Source organism: Euprymna scolopes, chromosome 18, assembly GCF_053919585.1.
Source record: "Euprymna scolopes isolate OS-2025 chromosome 18, ASM5391958v1, whole genome shotgun sequence".
NCBI classification, from domain to species: Eukaryota; Metazoa; Mollusca; class Cephalopoda; order Sepiida; family Sepiolidae; genus Euprymna; species Euprymna scolopes.
In genome coordinates this window covers 127,979,106-127,988,612 of record NC_136499.1, presented here as the reverse complement: position 1 = coordinate 127,988,612, position 9,507 = coordinate 127,979,106, and the positions used below count along the sequence as shown (strand labels likewise).

General features: G+C 35.1%; 33 non-coding genes and 2 pseudogenes across 33 annotated transcripts; all 35 read right to left on the bottom strand.

Annotated features, from left to right (window-relative positions):
* Positions 1-145: 145 nt before the first annotated feature.
* On the bottom strand, positions 146-264 carry LOC145299588 (5S ribosomal RNA). Its single transcript, XR_013871840.1, has one exon. It is a non-coding gene; the product is annotated as a 5S ribosomal RNA (ribosomal RNA).
* Positions 265-415: 151 nt separating this feature from the next.
* LOC145299722 (5S ribosomal RNA) lies at positions 416-534 on the bottom strand. The gene has a single exon (XR_013871969.1). It is a non-coding gene; the product is annotated as a 5S ribosomal RNA (ribosomal RNA).
* A 148-nt stretch (positions 535-682) lies between these two features.
* LOC145301416 (5S ribosomal RNA) lies at positions 683-801 on the bottom strand (annotated as a pseudogene).
* A 151-nt stretch (positions 802-952) lies between these two features.
* LOC145300173 (5S ribosomal RNA) lies at positions 953-1,071 on the bottom strand. Its single transcript, XR_013872408.1, has one exon. It is a non-coding gene; the product is annotated as a 5S ribosomal RNA (ribosomal RNA).
* A 149-nt stretch (positions 1,072-1,220) lies between these two features.
* Positions 1,221-1,339, bottom strand: LOC145300891 (5S ribosomal RNA). Its single transcript, XR_013873099.1, has one exon. It is a non-coding gene; the product is annotated as a 5S ribosomal RNA (ribosomal RNA).
* A 151-nt stretch (positions 1,340-1,490) lies between these two features.
* Positions 1,491-1,609, bottom strand: LOC145299027 (5S ribosomal RNA). Its single transcript, XR_013871293.1, has one exon. It is a non-coding gene; the product is annotated as a 5S ribosomal RNA (ribosomal RNA).
* Positions 1,610-1,760: 151 nt separating this feature from the next.
* Positions 1,761-1,879, bottom strand: LOC145301224 (5S ribosomal RNA). Its single transcript, XR_013873425.1, has one exon. It is a non-coding gene; the product is annotated as a 5S ribosomal RNA (ribosomal RNA).
* A 151-nt stretch (positions 1,880-2,030) lies between these two features.
* On the bottom strand, positions 2,031-2,149 carry LOC145299026 (5S ribosomal RNA). Its single transcript, XR_013871292.1, has one exon. It is a non-coding gene; the product is annotated as a 5S ribosomal RNA (ribosomal RNA).
* A 149-nt stretch (positions 2,150-2,298) lies between these two features.
* On the bottom strand, positions 2,299-2,417 carry LOC145300890 (5S ribosomal RNA). The gene has a single exon (XR_013873098.1). It is a non-coding gene; the product is annotated as a 5S ribosomal RNA (ribosomal RNA).
* Positions 2,418-2,568: 151 nt separating this feature from the next.
* LOC145299025 (5S ribosomal RNA) lies at positions 2,569-2,687 on the bottom strand. The gene has a single exon (XR_013871291.1). It is a non-coding gene; the product is annotated as a 5S ribosomal RNA (ribosomal RNA).
* Positions 2,688-2,838: 151 nt separating this feature from the next.
* On the bottom strand, positions 2,839-2,957 carry LOC145300889 (5S ribosomal RNA). The gene has a single exon (XR_013873097.1). It is a non-coding gene; the product is annotated as a 5S ribosomal RNA (ribosomal RNA).
* Positions 2,958-3,107: 150 nt separating this feature from the next.
* LOC145300073 (5S ribosomal RNA) lies at positions 3,108-3,226 on the bottom strand. Its single transcript, XR_013872309.1, has one exon. It is a non-coding gene; the product is annotated as a 5S ribosomal RNA (ribosomal RNA).
* A 151-nt stretch (positions 3,227-3,377) lies between these two features.
* LOC145300072 (5S ribosomal RNA) lies at positions 3,378-3,496 on the bottom strand. Its single transcript, XR_013872308.1, has one exon. It is a non-coding gene; the product is annotated as a 5S ribosomal RNA (ribosomal RNA).
* Positions 3,497-3,640: 144 nt separating this feature from the next.
* LOC145299874 (5S ribosomal RNA) lies at positions 3,641-3,759 on the bottom strand. Its single transcript, XR_013872116.1, has one exon. It is a non-coding gene; the product is annotated as a 5S ribosomal RNA (ribosomal RNA).
* Positions 3,760-3,911: 152 nt separating this feature from the next.
* Positions 3,912-4,030, bottom strand: LOC145299024 (5S ribosomal RNA). The gene has a single exon (XR_013871290.1). It is a non-coding gene; the product is annotated as a 5S ribosomal RNA (ribosomal RNA).
* Positions 4,031-4,181: 151 nt separating this feature from the next.
* Positions 4,182-4,300, bottom strand: LOC145301433 (5S ribosomal RNA; annotated as a pseudogene).
* A 151-nt stretch (positions 4,301-4,451) lies between these two features.
* On the bottom strand, positions 4,452-4,570 carry LOC145299441 (5S ribosomal RNA). Its single transcript, XR_013871697.1, has one exon. It is a non-coding gene; the product is annotated as a 5S ribosomal RNA (ribosomal RNA).
* Positions 4,571-4,719: 149 nt separating this feature from the next.
* On the bottom strand, positions 4,720-4,838 carry LOC145300828 (5S ribosomal RNA). The gene has a single exon (XR_013873039.1). It is a non-coding gene; the product is annotated as a 5S ribosomal RNA (ribosomal RNA).
* Positions 4,839-4,989: 151 nt separating this feature from the next.
* LOC145301213 (5S ribosomal RNA) lies at positions 4,990-5,108 on the bottom strand. The gene has a single exon (XR_013873414.1). It is a non-coding gene; the product is annotated as a 5S ribosomal RNA (ribosomal RNA).
* Positions 5,109-5,261: 153 nt separating this feature from the next.
* Positions 5,262-5,380, bottom strand: LOC145300887 (5S ribosomal RNA). The gene has a single exon (XR_013873096.1). It is a non-coding gene; the product is annotated as a 5S ribosomal RNA (ribosomal RNA).
* Positions 5,381-5,530: 150 nt separating this feature from the next.
* LOC145299023 (5S ribosomal RNA) lies at positions 5,531-5,649 on the bottom strand. The gene has a single exon (XR_013871289.1). It is a non-coding gene; the product is annotated as a 5S ribosomal RNA (ribosomal RNA).
* Positions 5,650-5,800: 151 nt separating this feature from the next.
* On the bottom strand, positions 5,801-5,919 carry LOC145299022 (5S ribosomal RNA). Its single transcript, XR_013871288.1, has one exon. It is a non-coding gene; the product is annotated as a 5S ribosomal RNA (ribosomal RNA).
* A 151-nt stretch (positions 5,920-6,070) lies between these two features.
* On the bottom strand, positions 6,071-6,189 carry LOC145299572 (5S ribosomal RNA). The gene has a single exon (XR_013871824.1). It is a non-coding gene; the product is annotated as a 5S ribosomal RNA (ribosomal RNA).
* Positions 6,190-6,340: 151 nt separating this feature from the next.
* Positions 6,341-6,459, bottom strand: LOC145301212 (5S ribosomal RNA). Its single transcript, XR_013873413.1, has one exon. It is a non-coding gene; the product is annotated as a 5S ribosomal RNA (ribosomal RNA).
* A 153-nt stretch (positions 6,460-6,612) lies between these two features.
* On the bottom strand, positions 6,613-6,731 carry LOC145300885 (5S ribosomal RNA). The gene has a single exon (XR_013873094.1). It is a non-coding gene; the product is annotated as a 5S ribosomal RNA (ribosomal RNA).
* A 151-nt stretch (positions 6,732-6,882) lies between these two features.
* Positions 6,883-7,001, bottom strand: LOC145299020 (5S ribosomal RNA). Its single transcript, XR_013871287.1, has one exon. It is a non-coding gene; the product is annotated as a 5S ribosomal RNA (ribosomal RNA).
* Positions 7,002-7,152: 151 nt separating this feature from the next.
* Positions 7,153-7,271, bottom strand: LOC145299018 (5S ribosomal RNA). Its single transcript, XR_013871285.1, has one exon. It is a non-coding gene; the product is annotated as a 5S ribosomal RNA (ribosomal RNA).
* Positions 7,272-7,422: 151 nt separating this feature from the next.
* On the bottom strand, positions 7,423-7,541 carry LOC145299017 (5S ribosomal RNA). The gene has a single exon (XR_013871284.1). It is a non-coding gene; the product is annotated as a 5S ribosomal RNA (ribosomal RNA).
* Positions 7,542-7,692: 151 nt separating this feature from the next.
* Positions 7,693-7,811, bottom strand: LOC145299016 (5S ribosomal RNA). Its single transcript, XR_013871283.1, has one exon. It is a non-coding gene; the product is annotated as a 5S ribosomal RNA (ribosomal RNA).
* A 152-nt stretch (positions 7,812-7,963) lies between these two features.
* On the bottom strand, positions 7,964-8,082 carry LOC145300541 (5S ribosomal RNA). Its single transcript, XR_013872757.1, has one exon. It is a non-coding gene; the product is annotated as a 5S ribosomal RNA (ribosomal RNA).
* A 149-nt stretch (positions 8,083-8,231) lies between these two features.
* On the bottom strand, positions 8,232-8,350 carry LOC145299015 (5S ribosomal RNA). Its single transcript, XR_013871282.1, has one exon. It is a non-coding gene; the product is annotated as a 5S ribosomal RNA (ribosomal RNA).
* A 152-nt stretch (positions 8,351-8,502) lies between these two features.
* LOC145300539 (5S ribosomal RNA) lies at positions 8,503-8,621 on the bottom strand. Its single transcript, XR_013872756.1, has one exon. It is a non-coding gene; the product is annotated as a 5S ribosomal RNA (ribosomal RNA).
* A 153-nt stretch (positions 8,622-8,774) lies between these two features.
* LOC145300884 (5S ribosomal RNA) lies at positions 8,775-8,893 on the bottom strand. Its single transcript, XR_013873093.1, has one exon. It is a non-coding gene; the product is annotated as a 5S ribosomal RNA (ribosomal RNA).
* Positions 8,894-9,043: 150 nt separating this feature from the next.
* LOC145299014 (5S ribosomal RNA) lies at positions 9,044-9,162 on the bottom strand. Its single transcript, XR_013871281.1, has one exon. It is a non-coding gene; the product is annotated as a 5S ribosomal RNA (ribosomal RNA).
* A 151-nt stretch (positions 9,163-9,313) lies between these two features.
* Positions 9,314-9,432, bottom strand: LOC145299013 (5S ribosomal RNA). The gene has a single exon (XR_013871280.1). It is a non-coding gene; the product is annotated as a 5S ribosomal RNA (ribosomal RNA).
* Between the last annotated feature and the right edge of the window lie 75 nt (positions 9,433-9,507).

Below are 9,507 nucleotides of genomic sequence, written 5' to 3'. Positions count from 1 at the left end.
GTGCCATAATTTTAACTATTACAATTTCAATATTTATTTACCAAATCTGATAATGTAATGATATTTTGTTTTTTGTTTTTTTATCTAATATTTTACATTAAAATCGAACGCATTTTTATGAGTTTTTCCAAAAATTCAGGGGAAATGCTTACAGCACCTGGTATTCCCAAGCGGTAACCCATCTAAGTACTGACCAGGCTCTACGTTGCTTAACTTCGGGGATCGGACGAGAACCGGTGTTTTCAACGTGATATGGCCGTAAGCGAAGACGTGCCATAATTTTAACTATTACAATTTCAATATTTATTTACCAAATCTGATAATGTAATGATATTTTGTTTATTGTTTTTTTATCTAATATTTTACATTAAAATCGAACGCATTTTTATGAGTTTTTCCAAAAATTCAGGGGAAATGCTTACAGCACCTGGTATTCCCAAGCGGTCACCCATCTAAGTACTGACCAGGCTCTACGTTGCTTTACTTCGGGGATCGGACGAGAACCGGTGTTTTCAACGTGATATGGCCGTAAGCGAAGAAGTGCCATAATTTTAACTATTACAATTTCAATATTTATTTACCAAATCTGATAATTTAATGATACTTTATTTGTTTTTTTTACCTAATATTTTACATTAAAATCGAACGCATTTTTATGAGTTTTTCCAAAAATTAGGGGAAATGCTTACAGCACCTGGTATTACCAAGCGGTCACCCATCTAAGTACTGACCAGGCTCTACGTTGCTTAACTTCGGGAATCGGAATAGAACCGGTATTTTCAACGTGATATGGCCGTAAGCGAAGACGTGCCATAATTTTAACTATTACAATTTCAATATTTATTTACCAAATCTGATAATGTAATGATATTTTGTTTTTTGTTTTTTTATCTAATATTTTACATTAAAATCGAACGCATTTTTATGAGTTTTTCCAAAAATTCAGGGGAAATGCTTACAGCACCTGGTATTCCCAAGCGGTCACCCATCTATGTACTGACCAGGCTCTACGTTGCTTAACTTCGGGGATCGGACGAGAACCGGTGTTTTCAACGTGATATGGCCGTAAGCGAAGTAGTGCCATAATTTTAACTATTACAATTTCAATATTTATTTACCAAATCTGATAATTTAATGATACTTTATTTGTTTTTTTTACCTAATATTTTACATTAAAATCGAACGCATTTTTATGAGTTTTTCCAAAAATTCAGGGGAAATGCTTACAGCACCTGGTATTCCCAAGCGGTCACCCATCTAAGTACTGACCAGGCTCTACGTTGCTTAATATCGGGGATCGGACGAGAACCGGTGTTTTCAACGTGATATGGCCGTAAGCGAAGAAGTGCGATAAGTTTAACTATTACAATTTCAATATTTATTTACCAAATCTGATAATTTATTGATACTTTATTTGTTTTTTTTTTACCTAATATTTTACATTAAAATCGAACACATTTTTATGAGTTTTTCCAAAAATTCAGGGGAAATGCTTACAGCACCTGGTATTCCCAAGCGGTCACCCATCTAAGTACTGACCAGGCTCTACGTTGCTTAACTTCGGGGATCGGACGAGAACCGGTGTTTTCAACGTGATATGGCCGTAAGCGAAGACGTGCCATAATTTTAACTATTACAATTTCAATATTTATTTACCAAATCTGATAATGTAATGATATTTTGTTTTTTGTTTTTTTATCTAATATTTTACATTAAAATCGAACGCATTTTTATGAGTTTTTCCAAAAATTCAGGGGAAATACTTACAGCACCTGGTATTCCCAAGCGGTCACCCATCTAAGTACTGACCAGGCTCTACGTTGCTTAACTTCGGGAATCGGAATAGAACCGGTGTTTTCAACGTGATATGGCCGTAAGCGAAGACGTGCCATAATTTTAACTATTACAATTTCAATATTTATTTACCAAATCTGATAATGTAATGATATTTTGTTTTTTGTTTTTTTATCTAATATTTTACATTAAAATCGAACGCATTTTTATGAGTTTTTCCAAAAATTCAGGGAAAATGCTTACAGCACCTGGTATTCCCAAGCGGTCACCCATCTAAGTACTGACCAGGCTCTACGTTGCTTAACTTCGGGGATCGGACGAGAACCGGTGTTTTCAACGTGATATGGCCGTAAGCGAAGTAGTGCCATAATTTTAACTATTACAATTTCAATATTTATTTACCAAATCTGATAATTTAATGATACTTTATTTGTTTTTTTTACCTTATATTTTACATTAAAATCGAACGCATTTTTATGAGTTTTTCCAAAAATTCAGGGGAAATGCTTACAGCACCTGGTATTCCCAAGCGGTCACCCATCTAAGTACTGACCAGGCTCTACGTTGCTTAATATCGGGGATCGGACGAGAACCGGTGTTTTCAACGTGATATGGCCGTAAGCGAAGAAGTGCGATAAGTTTAACTATTACAATTTCAATATTTATTTACCAAATCTGATAATTTAATGATACTTTATTTGTTTTTTTTTTACCTAATATTTTACATTAAAATCGAACACATTTTTATGAGTTTTTCCAAAAATTCAGGGGAAATGCTTACAGCACCTGGTATTCCCAAGCGGTCACCCATCTAAGTACTGACCAGGCTCTACGTTGCTTAACTTCGGGGATCGGACGAGAACCGGTGTTTTCAACGTGATATGGCCGTAAGCGAAGACGTGCCATAATTATAACTATTACAATTTCAATATTTATTTACCAAATCTGATAATGTAATGATATTTTGTTTTTTGTTTTTTTATCTAATATTTTACATTAAAATCGAACGCATTTTTATGAGTTTTTCCAAAAATTCAGGGGAAATGCTTACAGCACCTGGTATTCCCAAGCGGTCACCCATCTAAGTACTGACCAGGCTCTACGTTGCTTAATATCGGGGATCGGACGAGAACCGGTGTTTTCAACGTGATATGGCCGTAAGCGAAGAAGTGCGATAAGTTTAACTATTACAATTTCAATATTTATTTACCAAATCTGATAATTTAATGATACTTTATTTGTTTTTTTTTACCTAATATTTTACATTAAAATCGAACGCATTTTTATGAGTTTTTCCAAAAATTCAGGGGAAATGCTTACAGCACCTGGTATTCCCAAGCGGTCACCCATCTAAGTACTGACCAGGCTCTACGTTGCTTAACTTCGGGAATCGGACGAGAACCGGTGTTTTCAACGTGATATGGCCGTAAGCGAAGACGTGCCATAATTTTAACTATTACAATTTCAATATTTATTTACCAAATCTGATAATGTAATGATATTTTGTTTTTTGTTTTTTTATCTAATATTTTACATTAAAATCGAACGCATTTTTATGAGTTTTTCCAAAAATTCAGGGGAAATGCTTACAGCACCTGGTATTCCCAAGCGGTCACCCATCTAAGTACTGACCAGGCTCTACGTTGCTTAACTTCGGGAATCGGACGAGAACCGGTGTTTTCAACGTGATATGGCCGTAAGCGAAGACGTGCCATAATTTTAACTATTACAATTTCAATATTTATTTAACAAATCTGATAATGTAATGATTTTTTGTTTTTTTACCTAATATTTTACATTAAAATCGAACGCATTTTTATGAGTTTTTCCAAAAATTCAGGGGAAATGCTTACAGCACCTGGTATTCCCAAGCGGGCACCCATCTAAGTACTGACCAGGCTCTACGTTGCTTAACTTCGGGGATCGGACGAGAACCGGTGTTTTCAACGTGATATGGCCGTAAGCGAAGACGTGCCATAATTTTAACTATTACAATTTTAATATTTATTTACCAAATCTGATAATGTAATGATATTTTGTTTTTTGTTTTTTTTATCTAATATTTTACATTAAAATCGAACGCATTTGTATGAGTTTTTCCAAAAATTCAGGGGAAATGCTTACAGCACCTGGTATTCCCAAGCGGTCACCCATCTAAGTACTGACCAGGCTCTACGTTGCTTAACTTCGGGGATCGGACGAGAACCGGTGTTTTCAACGTGATATGGCCGTAAGCGAAGACGTGCCATAATTTTAACTATTACAATTTCAATATTTATTTACCAAATCTGATAATGTAATGATATTTTGTTTTTTGTTTTTTTATCTAATATTTTACATTAAAATCGAACGCATTTTTATGAGTTTTTCCAAACATTCAGGGGAAATGCTTACAGCACTTGGTATTCCCAAACGGTCACGCATCTAAGTACTGACCAGGCTTTACGCTGCTTAACTTCGGGGATCGAACGAGAACCGGTGTTTTCAACGTGATATGGCCGTAAGCGAAGACGTGCCATAATTTTAACTATTACAATTTCAATATTTATTTACCAAATCTGATAATGTAATGATATTTTGTTTTTTGTTTTTTTTTCTTATATTTTACATTAAAATCGAACGCATTTTTATGAGTTTTTCCAAAAATTCAGGGGAAATGCTTACAGCACCTGGTATTCCCAAGCGGTCACCCATCTAAGTACTGACCAGGCTCTACGTTGCTTAACTTCGGGGATCGGACGAGAACCGGTGTTTTCAACGAGATATGGCCGTAAGCGAAGAAGTGCCATAATTTTAACTATTACAATTTCAATATTTATTTACCAAAACTGATAATTTAATGATACTTTATTTGTTTTTTTTATCTAATATTTTACATTAAAATCGAACGCATTTTTATGAGTTTTTCCAAAAATTCAGGGACAATGCTTACAGCACTTGGTATTCCCAAACGGTCACCCATCTAAGTACTGACCAGGCTCTACGTTGCTTAACTACGGGGATCGGACGAGAACCGGTGTTTTCAACGTGATATGGCCGTAAGCGAAGACGTGCCATAATTTTAACTATTACAATTTCAATATTTATTTACCAAATCTGATAATGTAATGATATTTTGTTTTTTGTTTTTTTATCTAATATTTTACATTAAAATCGAACGCATTTTTATGAGTTTTTCCAAAAATTCAGGGGAAATGCTTACAGCACCTGGTATTCCCAAGCGGTCACCCATCTAAGTACTGACCAGGCTCTACGTTGCTTAACTTACGGGATCGGACGAGAACCGGTATTTTCAACGTGATATGGCCGTAAGCGAAGACGTGCCATAATTTTAACTATTACAATTTCAATATTTGTTTACCAAATCTGATAATGTAATGATATTTTGTTTTTTGTTTTTTTTTATCTAATATTTTACATTAAAATCGAACGCATTTTTATGAGTTTTTCCAAAAATTCAGGGGAAATGCTTACAGCACCTGGTATTCCCAAGCGGTCACCCATCTAAGTACTGACCAGGCTCTACGTTGCTTAATATCGGGGATCGGACGAGAACCGGTGTTTTCAACGTGATATGGCCGTAAGCCAAGAAGTGCGATAATTTTAACTATTACAATTTCAATATTTATTTGCCAAATCTGATAATTTAATGATACTTTATTTGTTTTTTTTTACCTAATATTTTACATTAAAATCGAACGCATTTTTATGAGTTTTTCCAAAAATTCAGGGGAAATGCTTACAGCACCTGGTATTCCCAAGCGGTCACCCATCTAAGTACTGACCAGGCTCTACGTTGCTTAACTTCGGGGATCGGACGAGAACCGGTGTTTTCAACGTGATATGGCCGTAAGCGAAGACGTGCCATAATTTTAACTATTACAATTTCAATATTTATTTACCAAATCTGATAATGTAATGATATTTTGTTTTTTGTTTTTTTATCTAATATTTTACATTAAAATCGAACGCATTTTTATGAGTTTTTCCAAAAATTCAGGGGAAATGCTTACAGCACCTGGTATTCCCAAGCGGTCACCCATCTAAGTACTGACCAGGCTCTACGTTGCTTAACTTCGGGGATCGGACGAGAACCGGTGTTTTCAACGTGATATGGCCGTAAGCGAAGACGTGCCATAATTTTAACTATTACAATTTCAATATTTATTTACCAAATCTGATAAAGTAATGATATTTTGTTTTTTGTTTTTTTATCTAATATTTTACATTAAAATCGAACGCATTTTTATGAGTTTTTCCAAAAATTCAGGGGAAATGCTTACAGCACCTGGTATTCCCAAGCGGTCACCCATCTAAGTACTGACCAGGCTCTACGTTGCTTAACTTCGGGGATCGGACGCGAACCGGTGTTTTCAACGTGATATGGCCGTAAGCGAAGACGTGCCATAATTTTAACTCTTACAATTTCAATATTTATTTACCAAATCTGATAATGTAATGATATTTTGTTTTTTGTTTTTTTATCTAATATTTTACATTAAAATCGAACGCATTTTTATGAGTTTTTCCAAAAATTCAGGGGAAATGCTTACAGCACCTGGTATTCCCAAGCGGTCACCCATCTAAGTACTGACCAGGCTCTACGTTGCTTAACTTACGGGATCGGACGAGAACCGGTATTTTCAACGTGATATGGCCGTAAGCGAAGACGTGCCATAATTTTAACTATTACAATTTCAATATTTATTTACCAAATCTGATAATGTAATGATATTTTGTTTTTTGTTTTTTTTTATCTAATATTTTACATTAAAATCGAACGCATTTTTATGAGTTTTTCCAAAAATTCAGGGGAAATGCTTACAGCACCTGGTATTCCCAAGCGGTCACCCATCTAAGTACTGACCAGGCTCTACGTTGCTTAATATCGGGGATCGGACGAGAACCGGTGTTTTCAACGTGATATGGCCGTAAGCCAAGAAGTGCGATAATTTTAACTATTACAATTTCAATATTTATTTGCCAAATCTGATAATTTAATGATACTTTATTTGTTTTTTTTTTACCTAATATTTTACATTAAAATCGAACGCATTTTTATGAGTTTTTCCAAAAATTCAGGGGAAATGCTTACAGCACCTGGTATTCCCAAGCGGTCACCCATCTAAGTACTGACCAGGCTCTACGTTGCTTAACTTCGGGGATCGGACGAGAACCGGTGTTTTCAACGTGATATGGCCGTAAGCGAAGACGTGCCATAATTTTAACTATTACAATTTCAATATTTATTTACCAAATCTGATAATGTAATGATATTTTGTTTTTTGTTTTTTTATCTAATATTTTACATTAAAATCGAACGCATTTTTATGAGTTTTTCCAAAAATTCAGGGGAAATGCTTACAGCACCTGGTATTCCCAAGCGGTCACCCATCTAAGTACTGACCAGGCTCTACGTTGCTTAACTTCGGGGATCGGACGAGAACCGGTGTTTTCAACGTGATATGGCCGTAAGCGAAGACGTGCCATAATTTTAACTATTACAATTTCAATATTTATTTACCAAATCTGATAATGTAATGATATTTTGTTTTTTGTTTTTTTATCTAATATTTTACATTAAAATCGAACGCATTTTTATGAGTTTTTCCAAAAATTCAGGGGAAATGCTTACAGCACCTGGTATTCCCAAGCGGTCACCCATCTAAGTACTGACCAGGCTCTACGTTGCTTAACTTCGGGGATCGGACGAGAACCGGTGTTTTCAACGTGATATGGCCGTAAGCGAAGACGTGCCATAATTTTAACTATTACAATTTCAATATTTATTTACCAAATCTGATAAAGTAATGATATTTTGTTTTTTGTTTTTTTATCTAATATTTTACATTAAAATCGAACGCATTTTTATGAGTTTTTCCAAAAATTCAGGGGAAATGCTTACAGCACCTGGTATTCCCAAGCGGTCACCCATCTAAGTACTGACCAGGCTCTACGTTGCTTAACTTCGGGGATCGGACGAGAACCGGTGTTTTCAACGTGATATGGCCGTAAGCGAAGACGTGCCATAATTTTAACTATTACAATTTCAATATTTATTTACCAAATCTGATAATGTAATGATATTTTGTTTTTTGTTTTTTTTATCTAATATTTTACATTAAAATCGAACGCATTTTTATGAGTTTTTCCAAAAATTCAGGGGAAATGCTTACAGCACTTGGTATTCCCAAACGGTCACCCATCTAAGTACTGACCAGGCTCTACGTTGCTTAACTTCGGGGATCGGACGAGAACCGGTGTTTTCAACGTGATATGGCCGTAAGCGAAGACGTGCCATAATTTTAACTATTACAATTTCAATATTTATTTACCAAATCTGAAAATGTAATGATATTTTTTTTTTGTTTTTTATCTAATATTTTACATTAAAATCGAACGCATTTTTATGAGTTTTTCCAAAAATTCAGGGGAAATGCTTACAGCACCTGGTATTCCCAAGCGGTCACCCATCTAAGTACTGACCAGGCTCTACGTTGCTTAACTTCGGGGATCGGACGAGAACCGGTGTTTTCAACGTGATATGGCCGTAAGCGAAGACGTGCCATAATTTTAACTATTACAATTTCAACATTTATTTACCAAATCTGATAATGTAATGATATTTTGTTTTTTGTTTTTTTTATCTAATATTTTACATTAAAATCGAACGCATTTTTATGAGTTTTTCCAAAAATTCAGGGACAATGCTTACAGCACTTGGTATTCCCAAACGGTCACCCATCTAAGTACTGACCAGGCTCTACGTTGCTTAACTTCGGGGATCGGACGAGAACCGGTGTTTTCAACGTGATATGGCCGTAAGCGAAGACGTGCCATAATTTTAACTATTACAATTTCAATATTTATTTACCAAATCTGATAATGTAATGATATTTTGTTTTTTGTTTTTTTTTATCTAATATTTTACATTAAAATCGAACGCATTTTTATGAGTTTTTCCAAAAATTCAGGGGAAATGCTTACAGCACCTGGTATTCCCAAGCGGTCACCCATCTAAGTACTGACCAGGCTCTACGTTGCTTAATATCGGGGATCGGACGAGAACCGGTGTTTTCAACGTGATATGGCCGTAAGCCAAGAAGTGCGATAATTTTAACTATTACAATTTCAATATTTATTTGCCAAATCTGATAATTTAATGATACTTTATTTGTTTTTTTTTACCTAATATTTTACATTAAAATCGAACGCATTTTTATGAGTTTTTCCAAAAATTCAGGGGAAATGCTTACAGCACCTGGTATTCCCAAGCGGTCACCCATCTAAGTACTGACCAGGCTCTACGTTGCTTAACTTCGGGGATCGGACGAGAACCGGTGTTTTCAACGTGATATGGCCGTAAGCGAAGACGTGCCATAATTTTAACTATTACAATTTCAATATTTATTTACCAAATCTGATAATGTAATGATATTTTGTTTTTTGTTTTTTTATCTAATATTTTACATTAAAATCGAACGCATTTTTATGAGTTTTTCCAAAAATTCAGGGGAAATGCTTACAGCACCTGGTATTCCCAAGCGGTCACCCATCTAAGTACTGACCAGGCTCTACGTTGCTTAACTTCGGGGATCGGACGAGAACCGGTGTTTTCAACGTGATATGGCCGTAAGCGAAGACGTGCCATAATTTTAACTATTACAATTTCAATATTTATTTACCAAATCTGATAAAGCAATATTTTGTTTT